Source organism: Amblyomma maculatum, chromosome 10 (genome assembly GCF_055883805.1).
Source record: "Amblyomma maculatum isolate TAMU_Amacu chromosome 10, ASM5588380v1, whole genome shotgun sequence".
Taxonomy (NCBI): Eukaryota; Metazoa; Arthropoda; class Arachnida; order Ixodida; family Ixodidae; genus Amblyomma; species Amblyomma maculatum.
The window spans coordinates 174814216-174831908 of NC_139353.1; the positions used below are offsets into that span (position 1 = coordinate 174814216).

At 46.8% G+C, this 17693-nt stretch overlaps 1 long non-coding RNA gene across 1 annotated transcript in view; it reads left to right on the forward strand.

The window, feature by feature from the left end:
• Positions 1-17693, forward strand: part of LOC146177973 (uncharacterized) — a 147496-nt gene that overhangs the window by 24485 nt on the left and 105318 nt on the right. Inside the window, exon 3 of the long non-coding RNA XR_014701409.1 lies at positions 9497-9604. This is a non-coding gene — a long non-coding RNA (uncharacterized LOC146177973). The remainder of the gene's footprint in view (positions 1-9496; positions 9605-17693) is intronic.

Sequence of the window (17693 nt, forward strand, 5' to 3'; positions counted from 1 at the left end):
CTGTACCTCCTAATGCAAGGAAAGGTAACCTCCAGAGACTCGGTGATGCCTTTCAACCGCTGAACTTCAGCCAGCTTCTTCAGAAGGATATCTCTCTCTTTATGGAATTCTTTTTCTTTCTCAAGCCTACGCTTGTTCCATTCTCTCTCTTTTTCGGCCTGCTTCCGGAGCCATTCTTTCTCTTTTTCTTCTTCTTGTCTCTTTACCTCTGCTTGTTTCCTCTGCTATTCTCTCTTTCTTTCTCACCCTCTTCTCTTTCCTTCTTAGCCTGTTCTACAACCTCCCTTCCTTTTCGGTCCACCCATTCCCGCACTTCAGCTCCTTTAAGACCTTTCTCTAGGCCCAACCAAATAATCTCCTCGAGATTCATTTTCAATCTGAACTGCCTAATACTAACACATAGCACTGCTCAATGGACCTTCACAACCGCTTCAGCAGGGTACCTCTCGCTATCGCTCTGCTGCTACACTGTTTACGACCTGTTCGTAAACGCTTCTAACTCGTTCTCCGTCCTCTGAGCTTGAGTGCCCCAAACGTCCTGTCGCGGACGCCAGAATAATTGTCACCCGGTAATAATTAGGGGGATTATTAACGATGGGCCTTAACGGTGCGCACACTCCCAGACACCCTTATAGTGAGTGGGGTAGCTGTTCCGCTCGCAAAGGAGATGCCCTCGAACTGCGTGGCAAGCTCAGCCGGAATTAAGCTACCTTGTAGTGACAGAAGGGGGTGGCCGTTTGGTGCCCAGCTGTCGCCGGTTCAATCCAGAGTAATGGTCGGAGTAAGAAGTAACAAACAAAACAAACTTTATCCACTGCAAGAGGCGATACAGAAGAACACACAAACACTAAAATTGCCCACACGAGAGGTTCACAGAAAAACAAACTCTAAGCATGCAATAACAGAGGTATTCAATAACACAGAGGCTTTACAACACAGATCAAACACGATAGAGACACATAAACACCAAATTGTTCACCGGGCACTGTTGCAGTCCGACGCTTCGGGAGTCACGATGTGGCCGCCATACAAGACGACCACCGCTCCCTTGCAGGTCCGGTGGGCTTCCCAGCAGCAGGTGATCCCCAGAAGTCAAGCCGAAGCACTAGCGAACACGTCGCAAACACTGGCTGACTGACTGACTGACTGACTACACAAGCGGCACGGCCTCAATAAATAGGGCGCTCCGCGTCTGTCTGTTAAGGTGCGCTAAGGCTAACGCGCACACACACTTAGCTTCGCTGGTTAGAGTGCTCCCTTTTCCTCCCGTCGAGCCGCGCTTCGTCATTGGCTAGGACCCGTAGAAAATTCTGGAGAGCTCTGGCATATTCCAGACTGATGTATCACCGTCATCGCCAGTTGATGAGAAAGAGGGTGATGGCGATGCGTACAAAGCTACGCGCTCTCTCGCGCGGGGAAGGAGGATTTTCTCGAAACTTTGTAGACACTTCCATGCGGTAACCAAAACAATTCTTTGTTTTTCTTCTCAGGTACCCTTTATCTCTCTCTCTCTCTCTTTTTTTTTCTGGCTGCCTTATTACTTGGGTGCAATTTTGACCTGTTTCCTGTTGTGGCGTGCACGCTGCTGATGCCAACAGTCCATCCTTGGCTCTACAAGCACCAGTGGATTTCCGTTAGATCCGTACTGTACTTGAGACTGGGGATGAGGGACTCCTCGGAGTTTCCTGCCGACCCCCAACCACGCTCAGTACAGAGCAGGAAGATTGCTCTTCCTTTCAGCCTGTCTGATACGGACACGCCCACGTGCCTGCATGGAGGCGCCTATGGCTGTAGTGCGCAGGTCACTTATGCCTACTGGATCACGTTTCTACGTGTCCATTGGTATTTCGTCGTGGCGTGCCCTTCGATGCCGCCAACTCTCCATCTTGGTTTTTACAAGCACCAGCGGACGACCTGCTGATCCTGTGCTTGAGCCTGATGGTGGTGGGGGCGAGGGTCTCGTCGGAGGGTCCTGAAGACCCCCTACCACGCTCTGCACAGGGGATGGCTCCGTGCTCCTGTGTTGAGCAGAGTGCTTAAGGCATGCCTTTAAGTTTTCCTGGATGTGCCCGTGACTGCAGGCACTCTTGCCTACAGAGCCAGGTCCGTATGGGCAGCATGCATACTGCTATGAAATGAGTAGAGTTATTTTTTGTTTTCTTGTTCCTCTGTGATATCTGACATTTTACTTATTTTGCCTTTTCTGCTGCGGTTGTCACACGAGTCCGGTATAGTGGTGCAGTAATTTTTATTTTTTTTATGAATCTTCCTCCATCGTTTCTCTTACCAGTGCATTTAACGGTTAATATAATCTGGCATAGTGACGGACGTCTTTTCGCATCAGACTAGATTTAATAGTTTTTTTTTTCTCTCTTAATGTTTTGTGTAGGTTTTGCCATTCTTTCTCATCCCCTACCTCTTGTCTGTGGTGTCGGAAGTTAATTTTTCTTTTGCTTGATTCTTCTATTCCTAAAATCAGTATTTTCTCTCTTTAATTTGTGGACCAACGATTACAATGCCGTAGGAGACAGCAATTCTCTATTGTTCACCCGATTTTTATTTCTTTGTTGGGGACTGTCCTGTTTACTTTTCTACCCCAGTCTCTCTTTTTTTATGCTTTGAGTTTCGTACGTCTGCCTCTCTCCCCGTATTGTTATTTGTCATTTTGTGTGACGGTGGTTTTGCTGCTGTTCTCTTCTTTTCTGGTTCTGGTTCGTGTTTTGTTTCACTTGCAGGTCTGGATGCTACCTTCTGGGGTTTTCCTTTTAATCTTCTTAAACCAGCGTGGACCACCTTTCGACACGGACCTCGTTTGTTTGTTTTTTTTTTAATACCTTCTATCGCTTTTAAAAAGTGTTTTTTTTTTTTTATCTCGAGCTGCTGCTCGTTTTTATTTATTTTTAATTGGTTTAAGCCTGGCAAAGCTTTTGCTAGTCCGGGCTCCCCCTCAATTTTTTTATGTTTTTTTTTCTTCTCAGTTCGAGGGGACGAATAAAATGGTAAAATGGGCCTCGCGCCGCGCCGGCTTGATAACAATGTGCGCCGATTTCGTGACAGCAACCCAATCTCTACCCTGTGTGCTTTTCGTGCGTCATACGTCAAAACAGAAACCTGCCATTTCCTATGCCAAAGAGATGAGAGAAGAAACATAAATATGCAAGCACTTCTGGCTGCGGCGTCTTGTGGAAAAGAAAACCACTTCGACCACAGCCCTCCTAACCTGTAATAGGTTGTTTTCTTATGCACCGTTGCCTTTGTGGATTCAGAGCATCGCTACAGCTTCGTCAGAGATCCGTGGAAGAGCAACCATAGCGGCTTTGGTGTCCGATATGTTCTACGCTTTGTTAACCGACGTTCGTGATACAATGTTTAAATGCGGATGGCTGTCGTTAGTTTTTGCATGTCATGTAATCTATGTTTAGTTGATAGATGCTTTACCTTGCATTGCCAATGGACGTGGCCCACTACCAAATTTGTGCGAGTGCCTTCAAAACAGTCACTTTACTTTTGCGTGGTTCTGCTGAAGTAAACTCCAAACAGCCGTGGCCTAGTGGTTAGAGCGCCCGTCTCGGCTGCGGGAGGTGGTCAGTTCGAAACCCACCGCCGGACACCCACCGGTAAAAATGGCTGTTTCTCTCTTAATGTTTTGTGTAGGTTCCGCCAAAGCGCTCCACTACGCACCTTCTCGGGAAAGGCGCTGCTAGGTTACTGTCGGTGGCATGTGACCTCGATCTTCACCCTGGCTGCCATGTCATAGTCATGGTCCCAATTTCTGGCCTGCGCTTCCTGGTCGACACTGGTGCTTAAGTCAGCGTACTTCTGTCTTCCAGGGCTGAGCGTACAATCAAGTCACCTGGACTTACTCCACGTACGGACAGTTCAACCTTCATCGCCGCCTTTATTCTCGGGTCCCTCACCATGGACCTCGACCTGTGCCGCACATTTCGATTGGTCTTCATCCTCGCTGACTGCTATCAACCCATCATCGGATCCGACTTCCTAACGCATTTTGATCTCGACATCAGTTGCGTCGCCATCGTCTCATCGTCAGAATGACGCGCCTTTCAATCCCTGGCGGTATATCCGCTGTCGCTTTCACTGGCAACCGTACGCTGACCCCGTCCTGCCCTTGTGCCCTAGTTTTTGCATACTTTCCCGAGGCGACGAAGCCTGCCCATCTCCACCAGCCGCCCAAGCACGCTTTAACCAGCCCCACTGTCACGCGGTGTCCACCTTTCGCCGCTCGTCCGCGCCGCCTTTTCGATGAGCGTGTGGCGTTTTCTAAACTGGAATCGGACCATATGCTCCAGGTGGGTATTATTCGTTCTCCGTCCAGGACCTGGGCCTCACCGTTTCATCTGGCGCAAAAGAACCAGGTGACTGGCGTCCATACAGCGACCACAGGACTCAGCCCTCACACGGCCCACCCCCTTTCACCCATCTAAGGTTTCACTGGATGGCTGGACGGATGCAAACTGTTTAGAAAATTGCAGTTTGTGAAAGCATGCCATCATATCCCTGTTGAACCGGCTGATACCTCTAAAACGGCCGTCACTACAACCTTCGGTCTGTTTGAGTACGTGTGCCTGTCTTTGGGCTACCCAATGTCGCTCAAACTTTCGAGATTCATTGCTAAATTGACGCGCGTACTCTCGGCTGTATCTGCTTACCTCCAAGACATCCTTGTCGTGAAGGTACTTCATACTACACAAGATCACACTTCACAAGATCACGATCGTCACCTCCGGGACTCTTTCTTCTTCGTCGTCAATGCTGACAAATGTCTCCGAGTGTTTTGAGCTCGATTTCCTGGCCCATCATACTCGGTGCAGGAAATTCGTCCAATTCCTTCTCGCGTCCAAGTTGTTAAAAACTTCCCAGCATCCACTACCCTACGCAAGCTCCGCGATTTCCTTGGCCTAGTGCTTTTTACCGGCCTTTATCTTGCAGTGCACTGAGCTTCTTTACTCTTTGACCGACTTTCTTCATACAACCAGATCCTTCTCCGCGATTTTCTGGTCTCCCGAAGCTCACGCTGTTTTCATGGCTGCAAAAGAAGCCCTCGCCGATTTGATTCTTCTCATGCACCCTAAGACTTCCGCGCCCAATTTTATCGCTATAGATGTTTCCAGTATGGCCATTGGTGCTATTCTTCAGCAGAAAATCGGCCCCGAGTGGCACCCATTAGGCTTCTTCTCTCAGAAGCTAATATCTGCCGAAACTCGCTAGAGGGTATTTGGCCAAAAGCGGCTCACCATCTACTCCACCCTCCAGCATAATCACAACTTTCCTGACGGAGCAGCTATTTCACGTTCCAACGGATCATAATCTTCTGGTGTATTTTTCAGTATGAACTCTTCCAAGTAGGTCTCCCGCAAACTTCGTCAGCTGGCCTAAATATGGGGTTTGCAACAGAAATCCGGCACATCATAGCCACCGACAATGATACAACTGGTGCACACTCACGCATTACCGGCACCTGCGTGCCTACACCTGCTGCGGACTATCAATATCTGGCCCGAGCGCAGCTAGAGAACCCTGAGCTTCAGGCCCTGCATGATTCCCCTGTGCCCTCCTGCAGTTCGTGCCTCATCGGCTTGCGCCCGAATTTCTCTGGTGCGACATGCCATCGGCTCTACAGCATCCATCATCCTAGAGACATTTCGTCGTGAATATTCTTTTCACTTCATGACATCTGCCTTCACAGTATCAGAGCCACAAAGTGCTTCTTTACTCAGTGGTACATCTGGCCGAACAATAACACCGAAGTTTTCCAGTGTTCCCGCTCGTGTTGTGTTGGCGAGTCCGCCATTGTGACCATCCATACAAATACTCTACCCCTCTTTTATGCCATCTGGTTGTTCTTTTGACCACGTTCATCTTTACATGGTTGCGCTGTTACCTACCTCCCATGGCTGTACGGACAATGTGACGATGATAGACTGCTTCACTGGTTGGTCCGAAGCAGTGTCCATTCGAGATGTTACTGCGGAAGCAGTTACCAAAGCCTTAGTTTCAAAATGGGTTTCCTGCTACAACTGCCTCGGCATTATTGCCACGGTTAGCGGCCGCTAGTTCCAATACGCCCTCTTCACTTCCTTGACCCACATGCTCGGCACTAAACGCTGCCGCATATCAGCATACCACCCATGTGCCGGCGGCAAGGTCGAGTGGCTCCATCGTTATTTCAAGACTTCCCTGACTGCTCACCTGCATCATGAGCACTAGGCTGATCTCCTTCATGTGGTTCGTCTTGGCCTACATGCCTTTCTTCATCGTGACCATAGTTAGAGCCCTCGCTAACTTAAAAACGTTTTTCTAAAAATGTGTGGAAGCAGGTATCCGTAAATTTCTATATTCAAAAACATTTCAGAAGCGCTAGTCTTATTGGCAGGGCATCGAGCGCTTGCTTTTGGCTCCTGTAAGCATGCCACTATCAAATTACAGAAGTTTTCTTCTATTTATGGTGACAGCACTTGCCAGGATTGTAACGTTAAATGTTCTATGCAGGCATCACCAAATCATACCTCAAGCACTGAATAAAACTTTCATTGCTCATCCTGTTCTTTACATTGAATGACGTTGCTAAGTATGCATAAGTGCAATGCAAGCGTCCTGTTTAGAAAACAATTACCAACGCCACTGATGTACTGACGATCACATCACACTGTACTTAAGGAAGATCGTCCAAATAAAAAAAATTATAGGCCTTCAACGCTGCTGAACCAAATATTCAGCGAAAGCATTAGCGGCGGGTGGCCGAGCGTTTTTCTCTTTTTCTTTTTCCTCAGCCCACATGTAAAGCCCCGCTTTAACGAAGCCGTATGAACGTGCCTTAGTGGCCTATAGGGGTAACGTGAATGCCAGGGTCCTAGCATGCTGATCCTGACATAGCCATCCCGTGTGAAACGAGAGACGCATTTGGCAGCTCCTGCCAACTGAGCCACAGCTCTGACCGTGCCACGCCAACCGCTTGAGTTGGGAGCCCATCTCTCGCTTTTGTGTCACATGGGGTGTGACGTCACAGCGTAACGTGGGTAAGACGTACGTGGCTACCGCCACGCTACGCTGAAGGCTTGAAACCTAGAGTAGTATAGCTTTCGAAATACAAATAGAGCATCAATTTGATTTTATTGTGACCTTCCGAGGCAGCCATCCAGCCAATACCATTCCTGCAGTGTAACCGCTTTGTGACAGGACGTTCCTTAAGCACTGACTGCCCCCTTTCGAACCACTGCCATGCAGCGCTCGTGCTCCCTTTGGGTGCCAAACATGGCAGTTGGAAACCCAATTAGTGCATAATCTAACATGGTAAAGTTGAATGGCCTATACTTCTGTATGAAAAGCGATCCTATGCACTCAAAATAGCTGCGATTCACATAGCGATCTATACAGATATCGTCCCGGGCACCACTACTTTTTTTTTTCTCACAAGGAAAACGGAAGCTGCATTGTTCAGCATTACGAATGACAAAACGACATGCTCAAGAAGGGGTAGTTCCATCGTCAGGTACACCACCGGGAGTGTTACAGCTTGCCTTTTGAAGCCCTTTCAAGCAATTGCTAAACCTAGGTCACTCAACGTATACCTTGCTTGGATATTAGGGGGGGGGGAGGGGTATGTAGTGGCGGGTAAGTAGTGAGGAGTGCATAACGTGTCCCCGGGTCGGCGTTATGCGGCTTGACTTGTGTATGACACTTCTGCATTGTTGTGCCTGAGTGTTGAGAACAATGTTTCTGTCGGTCTATATCTCGTTCACACGTTTCGCGATTTTTGTTGAACTTGCGTCCATCCCTAGTCACTTTTTTTGAAATCAGATTTGTGCGGCTTCAGTTTTTCTGGTAAGTAGTTGATTTCGCCAGTGTACGGTGCCATAAAGTTACTATCCTATCCTTGAGTGTTTTGCATTGGGAGAATTACGATTAAGCTGGAAAGGATTCTTCAGATGACGGTAGTCACTTTGGGTCGTTTGTATTCATTTAAGTTATCATGGAACGAGCATTCACTGTAGCCTTTTGCATAAGAAATACAAATGCGAATGCAGCATGGCTACAATGACATAAGCTTAGCGCCGTGTGGGTTGGTTAGAGCGGAGCTGTCGCTACCGTCCCGTAGTGGTCACCTTGATCTGCCTCGAGAGCGGTAAGCCTTCTTAGTATCTCATGAATAGAATGTCAACAAATGAAAGGCTGCTCTGCTGTTCGCGCTATAGACAGTGAACTATGACTGGTTCTATGTAATTTATTCGAAAGATATAATTTCTTCCGGAAGCTTCTACCCCATAGAAGCAGCTATATATGCAAGTAGGAACATTTCTTGAGGAGGACAGTGTGAAGCCCCACGCTTTGGCACCCTCTATAGTTAAATTACCCCTTGTGACAAAAATGAACGCCTCCATAGCAGATTCTGCCGTTTGCTTTAGAACGTGTCTTTGGAAATGGAAATAGGTACTAGGGGAGCCAGAGTGAAGACGAGGGCCTATTTCATCATTGCTCAGCGATGTTCGCTTGTGCAGTATTGGGATTATTGTACAGTGTCACGAGTGACCGACACAGCCAAAGAAACGGCACCATTTTACTAACGACATCACGTAAAAGAACATCAAACACTGGTCATCCTCAATATTCAGGTCCCAAACGTGAGTCGACATCCTCTCGGTTAGTGGGGTTACTAGTCAGAAAGATGCAACCGGTAAGATAGGATGGGCATCGTCCAAACACAAGAGGCAGAAAGGCCGAAAGTTAACTTGGACTTTGCATTTCCTCACACGCGTGGCAAGTTTATGCCTAAAATTCAATAAAAGGCTTTGAAAAACACTCTATATACATGTGAATCTACGTTTATGCTATATTTTAATTTCTTAAACGCATCTCGAATTATTTTAAAAATACAATACAAATTTGACGTCTAGTTGTTTGCACAGACATATCTTTATGTGGCACTTAGCCTCCGTAAGATTTATAGCTACCCAAGTAACATAATCGAATCGACCTCTGAGAATAATTCTATCTTCCGAGGAATGCCTGTCGACTTGAATTTTTTTGTACAGGCAGTAGACCACTATGCTAAACAATCAACAAAACGTTTTGCTTCTTTTAATATTCTGGGGACAGTTTTCAAATTTCAAATAACAAATTGTGTTGAGTCTGCAAGCCCATTCTTTTTCATTGTGAGCGACAATAGTCTATATCACCGTGAAGATGAACGTGAGTCGTAGCGTGCGTAGTACTGTTCCGCATTGTGCAGCTCGTCGACATCGTCAAGGCGTCTTCTCCGCCCACTGGTTTCTGGATTAAAAATTCGAGCGACAGCCTAAGGATCATGTTTTGTTAACAAAATTTGAGAACAAATCGACCAATTATATGTGAGGACGTCGATACGTTTCTATAGCTGTACTCACGCAATGAAGGGTACATTACAGCTCTTGTTATGTAATGTTTCGTCGTGGGCTCGTATAACCAACCATTATAACCAACCAATAATTTTCTACTTCAGGTTTTGCCACTTTAATAACAAAGAAGTGTGATGCTCTCGCTTCAGCCAGTTTTACTTATAGCGCTTGGCTTGGGCAGTAATTGCGCATCCTTAGAAGACCTACGCAATGTAAGTGAAAAATACTCCTCACGTTTTCTACGTGAAATGAAATGTTTTTTTATACAGACACAAATTAACAATTTTTTTTCAGCCGGTGTGAAGCACTGAAAGTAGCTGCCGATAACATACCAAACTCAGGAGCGTGTTAAATATTTACACAATATTTCGCACGATACTACAGTATGTTCTCATATACTGTTAACAATATAGCACAATGGGCAGCTTTCGTTTTCGTAGTAGTTTTATTCCAAACTAATACCTTCAGCAACTCTTAAGAGAGACAAAATATGGTGTATGAGCGTGAGCTCTGTTGGTGCGTCTATATTTGATACCTAGAGTTGCCGTTTTTTAAAATCACTAATTGAAGGACTGAATTGGCACACTGAACACTGTTGAGAGTGCAGCGGGAAAATCAGTGGAGTCATGTTGCTAAACTGTATTAGGTTGACAAAATTACCTAGTACGAATAACATTAGTCTTTAGGCTCTTCAATAAAACTTCACACTTTTTAAAGTAAGAGCTTCTGCCACAGTGTGCTGTCCGTATCGTTGATGTCCATGTAGCAGATAGATGCAGAAAACGCTAATATTGTTACATGCAGGTATGTAATAGTGATGCTATTGTTAAGTAAACTGTTCGCCAGTAATTTGTAATTAGCTTCAAGTGCCGAGAGTGTGCATTTAGCAAACGGGGCGGAAAGTGGAGGTACATATAAACAATTCGTATTTAGTAAACTGTTAGCGCCATAAGAGTCAATCGAAGTCGCTTCCAACAGCATGCACATGTGCGAGGTCACAAATACGAAGACTGCTTTTGGCAAATTCACCATCAGTCTTTTATCTAATGAGCGCCCATTCGCGCTCAAGAAATTGTATCGAAATTCGCTTGCCATATTTATTTATCTCTTATGTCACTCCCGCCCAAGAAAAATATAAAGTTCTTGTGAAATCGAATTTAATGACATTTTTACATGAGGTACGAAGCTATCCCGATTTGGGTTTGGGAAAGGAAATACAGCGTGTGAATACATAAACGCTTCTTCTGTATTTTTACATGCTAGTATTAAAGAGAAAAAGCGACGAGTTTAAATAAAATTTTCAATTGAAGCGTCTGTAAGTATTTATGGTGTAATTACCATGTCGCATTTACTTTCGAACAGAAACAGTTTCAAAAAACCGCCAGAGACAGCATTTCAATTGAAGTGAGACGGAGTGGCGTCGATGTGCTGCGCGATGTCAGTGCACGTTAAAGAACTTCCGGTGGTCGAAATTTCCGGGGTCATCCACTACTGCGTCCGTCATATCCTGAGTTGCTTAGAGGCGTTAAACCTTGACAAAAAAAGACGACGTTCAAAATGCCAGATGATGACCACGAACTTAGCTTTAATAAAGCTATCTTCCTGCGTTAGCATTAGAGTGTCAAATTACAAAGCCGTTTGAATAGGCAGCAGCGTACGAAGATTTTTGTTTAGTTCTTTCTTCGCTCATTCACAGAAGAAATAGTGCAGAAGACCAGGGTCTAAATAAGCATAGAACAGGAGATAGAGGGCGCCGGACAACATAGGGTAGTATTTTCAACAGAATATTATTTGAAAACATTATCGGTTTGATAGACAAATGGTATGTGCTACCCTGCTATATGAGAAGACCGGACGAACAAAAAGAGGCCTTCGCGATGTTAAAACACAAAAACCTGAACTTAGAATTTCAGAAAGTTCTGGCCATAAATGACATGAGTTGTACCTAAATATGATACTAACGAACTTCACCTGGTAGCGCTTTCTCGAATTCTTTTTGGATCCCTGGCACACAGCATCAATGCCGTTATTAAAATAAAGCAGTTTTTATTGCGATAGCAATACTGCGCCAGGTTTTGAGCCATCGCGGTGCTCACGGCGGACGCCACGCCTGACCTCAAATAGCCGAGGAAGACGAGGAGCTTTTGCGGTGATGATACTTAAAAATTACCACCGGGAAATCAAACCTCCATCCCTTGGATCCCCAGCCCGGCGCTTCACCACTGTGCCATGCCTCTGATTGTGAAACGCTCTTCATAATTCCCCTTGTCTACAGCCAAAATGATAGCGAGATTCCTCGAGTGACAGATACTGCATCTTTTCTTTCCCGAAAACAAATTATAAAACGCCGGTGAACTTTAAAGCGTACAATAAAATTCTGGTTGTGTTCGACAAGGGGCGCGCTGTACCGTCACGACAGGCCATGACGTCACAAGGCGAATAAGAAGAACAAAAGAAAAGAAGAATAAAAAGAAGGCTGGTAACACGCTCTCGCCTCATACTCTTAAAGGATGAGCTTACGTGTCCCCGATAATGTAGCATCTTACACTGATAGGGCGTGATAGGGAAATAATGTAGCAGACAAAAGAATCTTCCTCCGTTGCTATCGCAATTCAACTAGCGTTAACCAGAGCTAAACCACAACTAAGTTTTTTTTTAAGAAAGTGGAGCTGTGGGTTGCAAATTTCAGACTAAGATGAAGAGAGCCTTGTGGCTTCTTGATAAACTTCGTTCCAATACGATAAAATTATATTTATACTTACCTTGGGTTTAGATCAACAGTTTTATAGTCAAATATTCATATGTTATATTCAAGCTTTTTTTCATTTTGAAGTTAAGCGGCTGGAAAAGGCAGATTAGCCTATCTGTGTCTTAAGCGCGGTTCATGACTCGCTTTCCAGGAATCTCCGCAAGACAAAACAAGAGACCATTTCCTTATTATTTGCCAACCGGAAAAAAAGGTGTTTTTACTACACAATATCAAGCATATTCTGAAGCCGATTTTCGGCAAATATTGCGTCGGCATCTTTTCCCGCACGTCGCGAATGTTCATGACAGCGAGGCCTGGTAGGGGAGGACAACTAAAAATCAGCCATGTGTGGCAAGAAGGAGCTCAGGAGAACGAGCGTTTTCCATCTACAATAGGCGAACTGTACATTCCCCTCGGCTGAGGGTATTATGGTAATAGAGAGTTACCGACACTTCAGACACGCTCAGATTACAGGAAAAAGGAGGGACAGCTTGAAAGAAACAATCTTGAGTCTGTTGTCATCTTCCGCTCGTAATCTGATCTGCGTTAGCTCGCCACGTCTGTGTCTCATTGGACGAAGAGTTTCGGGTTTCCTTGCCTTCGATCCTTAGCTTTCTTTGCTTCTTTTGCAACATGGCGGGCAGTTCAAAGGCGTCGAGGCCATAAAGCAGCATTCAAAAACAGTCGGTGGACACCCGCATGTAACATGCACTGTGATAGCAATTGCACTAATGATCATGTTCAAAATGTACTTGTTTTTTATTGCAATGGCCACGGGGAGAAGAGCCGCCACCCAAGCGACGTATGACATACAAAATATACGGCTTAAGGCACTGGAAGTGAAATATTTCGCGGCCATAACACCGGAGGTCAGAAGGTGGTGTTTGAGGTTCTAAAACGTATTTAAAAACTTATCTTACGCAGAGCGCTGTCAGTACTTGGAGCCTATATCAAGAGAAGTGTCCGGCCTCTTACAAATAGTCATGAGTTGCTAGTGCGTGCCGGAGGATAGAAGTCCTTGAGGGTAGACTTATTCATCAACATTAGTCGTACTATGCCCATTTCAGGGAGAAGACCTCTCTATAGTGGGCGTGCAGTGCGCCCACCCGCTTGCAAACTCATGAAGGCCTGTGCGATTTCTTCGAGCATCTGGCCTTGTCTTCCCATCTCTTCAACATTGACATATAGCGCGCGACGTGCCCGAACGCTTCATTTGTGTTAAGTCGTGATTACAACAGTACGCTTCAGACAGGATGTCCTTTTTGCGAAGTGTGCCGTGCACACGTGTGTTTGCATTTCTAATTAGCGACCGTGACAAGGCGCGCTCCTCTTCATTCATGTGCCGCGTGTCATTGTATATGCGGCTAAGGCGGGTCACCGCGCCGATTGACTGGTTACCCATTTGTGCCCTCCCCCTCTTCCTTCGCTACGACAACCGCAGGCAACTGCTTTGAGAACAGACGTCCAGCATTACGACTCCGAAGACCTTCGGCGCTGCATGGTTATACGTAAAAATACAATACACACATAAGAGAATTGAACCATGACGTTAACACAGACGATGCGCTCGCAAGTACTACTCAACCTTACGGGCCAGGTGGCAGAGTCTGCAGCACGGTGTCGGGAGTCCATCGGCGGCGCAAAAAGCATTTTAGAGGCCCGCCTGCAGCACCGATTGCTACAGTAAACTGTTCCAAATATAGCGGAATCTAAACGCTAAAATAGTTTACAGGACCAGGAAAACATGTATACAGCACCACCTGCTATAAATGTTTCGCGAACAGTAAACATTTGTGCGTCAGGAGGCATTGTCCATGGATCTTCAAAAGCAGCTGATAGACGCGATAACACAAACATCAGTTGCAAAACAATTATGGGATAGTTTTTCATTACATTAATTTTTGCTCGTTTTACTTAAATCCAACTAAACAGAATCATATCACTAAAGATCGGATCTCTCGTGGGTGACTGTTGTTTCATGGAAATACGTGTGCGAGACTGAGAATTTTAACTACTTTAGGCGCCTTCTCCTAACCATACACAACTGATTCCGACCCGGTGGTGTAGGGTTACGAGAAGGCGCTTAAAATTAGGAGAAGAATATATATAGTATGGTTATAATGTCCATCGTGGACGACGCATCACGACCATAAAAAAGGAAGAAATGGCTAAATCCGGTTGTTGACTGCGTGGCACTGTTGTGCGCGTACGTCACGAAATGAACAACAGCGTCCAAGTTGGTCTGATCAGCGGCAACATACATCGTAAGCATATTTCTGAGAGTACGATTGAAGTGCTCAGTCAGCCCGTTAGTTCGAGGGTGATAGGCTGTGGTTGGCTGATGTATGACTCTACATTCAGCCAGTAGAGCTTCAACGACGTTTGAAAGGAAGACGCGGCCTCTGTCACTCAGCAACTCACGCGGCGTGCCGTGGCGAAGAACAAAATGATGTAGCAAAAACATGCCAACTTCATGGGCAGTAGCGGCAGGTAGGGCGGCGGCCTCCGCATACCGGGTGAGGTGATCGATGCCGACGATAATCCAGCGGTTCCCAGAGACCATGCATGGAAGTGGCCTGTAAAGATCAACGTCAATGCGATCAAAAGGACGGGCCGGGCATGGAAGGGGTTGTAAGGGACCAGAAGCATGAGGTGTGGATGACTTGCGGCGCTGACAGGCGATGCAGGAGCGGACGTATTTGCGAATATAACCGTATATGCCGCGCCAATAGTGGCGTTGAGAAATTCTCTGAAACCTCTTGACTACGCCAGGATGGGCACACTGAGGGTCGGCATAGAAAGGGGCGCAAACATCATGTCGTAAATGGCGGGGAATGACGAGAAGCCACTGTCGACCATCAGGCATAGGATTGCGGTGGTAGAGAAGACCATCTCGTAGGGCAAAGTGTGGTGCTTGACGGCGTAAAGTCCGAGAAGGCCCAGCGTTTGGAGAAGTGGACAAGATGTCTATAATAGATGTGAGCCACGGGTCTTTGCGCTGCTCCGCAGGCATATCAGCGATGGTTACAGACGAGAGGACGGGATTAGCCGCCGTGGAGCAAGCAGGTTCTCTGGATAGGGGAGAACGAGCCAGAGCGTCGGCGTTCATGTGTTTACGGCCAGAGCGATTAATAACGCGGATGTCATATTCCTGAAGGCGGAGAGCCCATCGTGCGAGGCGACCGGACGGATTTTTAAAAGGGGATAGCCAACATAACGCGTGGTGGTCCATGACGACGTCAAACTAGCGACCGTACAGGTAGGGTCGGAACTTCGTTAATGCCCACACAATTGTCAAACACTCCTTTTCCGTAACTGAGTAGTTGCACTCAGCTTTAGAGAGAACACAACTCGCATAGGCTAAGACGTATTCGTGAAAGCCGTTTTGTCGTTGAGCCGAGACAGCTTCAAGGACAACACCACTTGCATCAGTATGGACCTCAGTGGGTGCTGTGGGGTCATAGTGGCGAAGGATTGGTGGCGATATCAAAAGGTGGCGCAATGCGGTGAACGCTTCGTCGCACTCGGCCGACAAGGCAGTTAGGTCACTGTTTCCCCAGAGTAGCTTCGTCAGGGGGCAATATTAGAAGCGAAATTCCGTACGAAGCGCCGAAAATACGAGCACAGACCTATGAAGCTTCGAAGTTGCTTGAGTGAGACCGGTTTCGGAAACTCCGCCACTGCACGCAGCTTGGCCGGATCAGGGCAAACACCTTCCTTAGAGATGATGTGACCCAAAATTGTAACCTGCCGGCTACCAAAGTGACACTTCTTAAGATTCACTAGTAGGCCAGCGTCAGTAAGACAAACCAAAACTTGCCGCAAGCGCTCTAGGTGCGTGGCGAAGTCGGTGGAAAAGACAATGTCGTTCAAGTAGCAAAGGAAGATGTGCCACGTCAACTTCCGCAAGATATTATCCATCATCCTCTCGATTGTGGCGGGCGCTTTGCACAGAGCAAAAGGCATCACATTAAATTCATAGAGACCATCCGGTGTCACAAATACGGTCTCTCTCTGTCACAGACGGCCATTGGCACTTGCCAGTATATGGACCGTAAATCGAGACGAAAAGTACTCGGCACTTTGGAGGCAATCAAGAGTGTCGTCTATTCGCGGATATGGGTAATTTTCCTTGTGGGTAATTATATTGAGGCGCCGGTGATCGATATAAAAGCGAACCGAACCATGTTTCCTCTTTACTTGCACCACTGGTGAATACCAGGGGCTTTGAGTTGGACGGATCACACCACGTTGTAGCATGTCCTCAACTTGCTCATTGATCACACGACGCTCTGCCGCTGACACGCAATAGGGGCGCTGTCGAAAAGGTGAGTTAGAGCCGGCTGTGAATGTGATGCGTGACTGTGGAAGTGAGGCCGAGAGGTGTTTTGGTGGCATCGACGGTGAAACAAAACGTCTGTAAAAGGGCGACAAGCTGCGTCTAGTAGGCGGTAGTAAGAGCGTTATTGATGGCGGTTCGAAAGAAGTCGTCTGGCAACGAATCAGGAGTCGATGTAGTTACTACGGTAGGTCTTGGAGGCGTCTAGGTCCGAGAGAAGGTTGGCTGGTTGAATAAAACCAGAAGATTCCCCACGCAGCAGAGTAATCGAGAGCAGAGACGGATTGCAGATGAGTAGCATCGTGAGGCCACCGTAAACATCGAGAACAGCAGACGGCAGCGGCAGGTGTTTGCGATGGATGAAGGATGCAGATGGCGTAAATAAAACACTAACGGCTCACACGACAGGACACGATAGAGGCACAAGGGCCCAAGCCTCTGGTGCTACGTCGACATCTTTAGCGATTATAAGCTTTTGAGAACACGTTGAACTGTTGTCGTCTGGCAGTGCATCGCAAAGTGCAGAAAATTGCCCTTCAGGTCGGGCGCAATCGATAACGGCGTTATGTTTAGAGAAGTCTCATCCGAGAATCACTTCGTGGAAGCAAGATGACAAAACTACAAACTCAACACTCTACAAAACACCTTCAATGACGACACGTGTTGTACATGCTGCTAAAGGTGCAATACTCTCTTCAGTGACAGTTCGAAGCAACAAGCCATCAAATGACGTCGTAACTTTTCGTAATCGTCGGCAAAGTCGCTCGTGAATCACAGACTCTGCAGCACTCGTATCGATCAGTGCATATACAGACAGACAATCGATAGAGATCACTATAATGTTCGTAGGCAAAACATGAGGCCTTGAGCTTGTCGCAGGGCATGCAGTTCTCGCCTCAGGGACCGCGGAACTTAGTTTCCCTCGTTGGCAGGTGGTGGCCGCCGGCGCATTAGCGATAGTGACCGGCGACATGGAGAAGCAGAACGATGGGTCGTATACGGACACTGTTCGGCGGCGTACGCAGGCGAAAAGGGAGTAGAACGAAGGAGAAGTGGGGAGTAATCAGAAAACGCAGGCTCGGGAGGTGCGGCCGTGCGACGACGACACCGACGGGCCACGTGTCCAGCGAAACCACAGTAGTAGCAAATTGGGCAATTGTCCGAAGTACGCCAAGGGTTGTAATAGCGTGGATTCGGAGTATGAAGCGAAGCC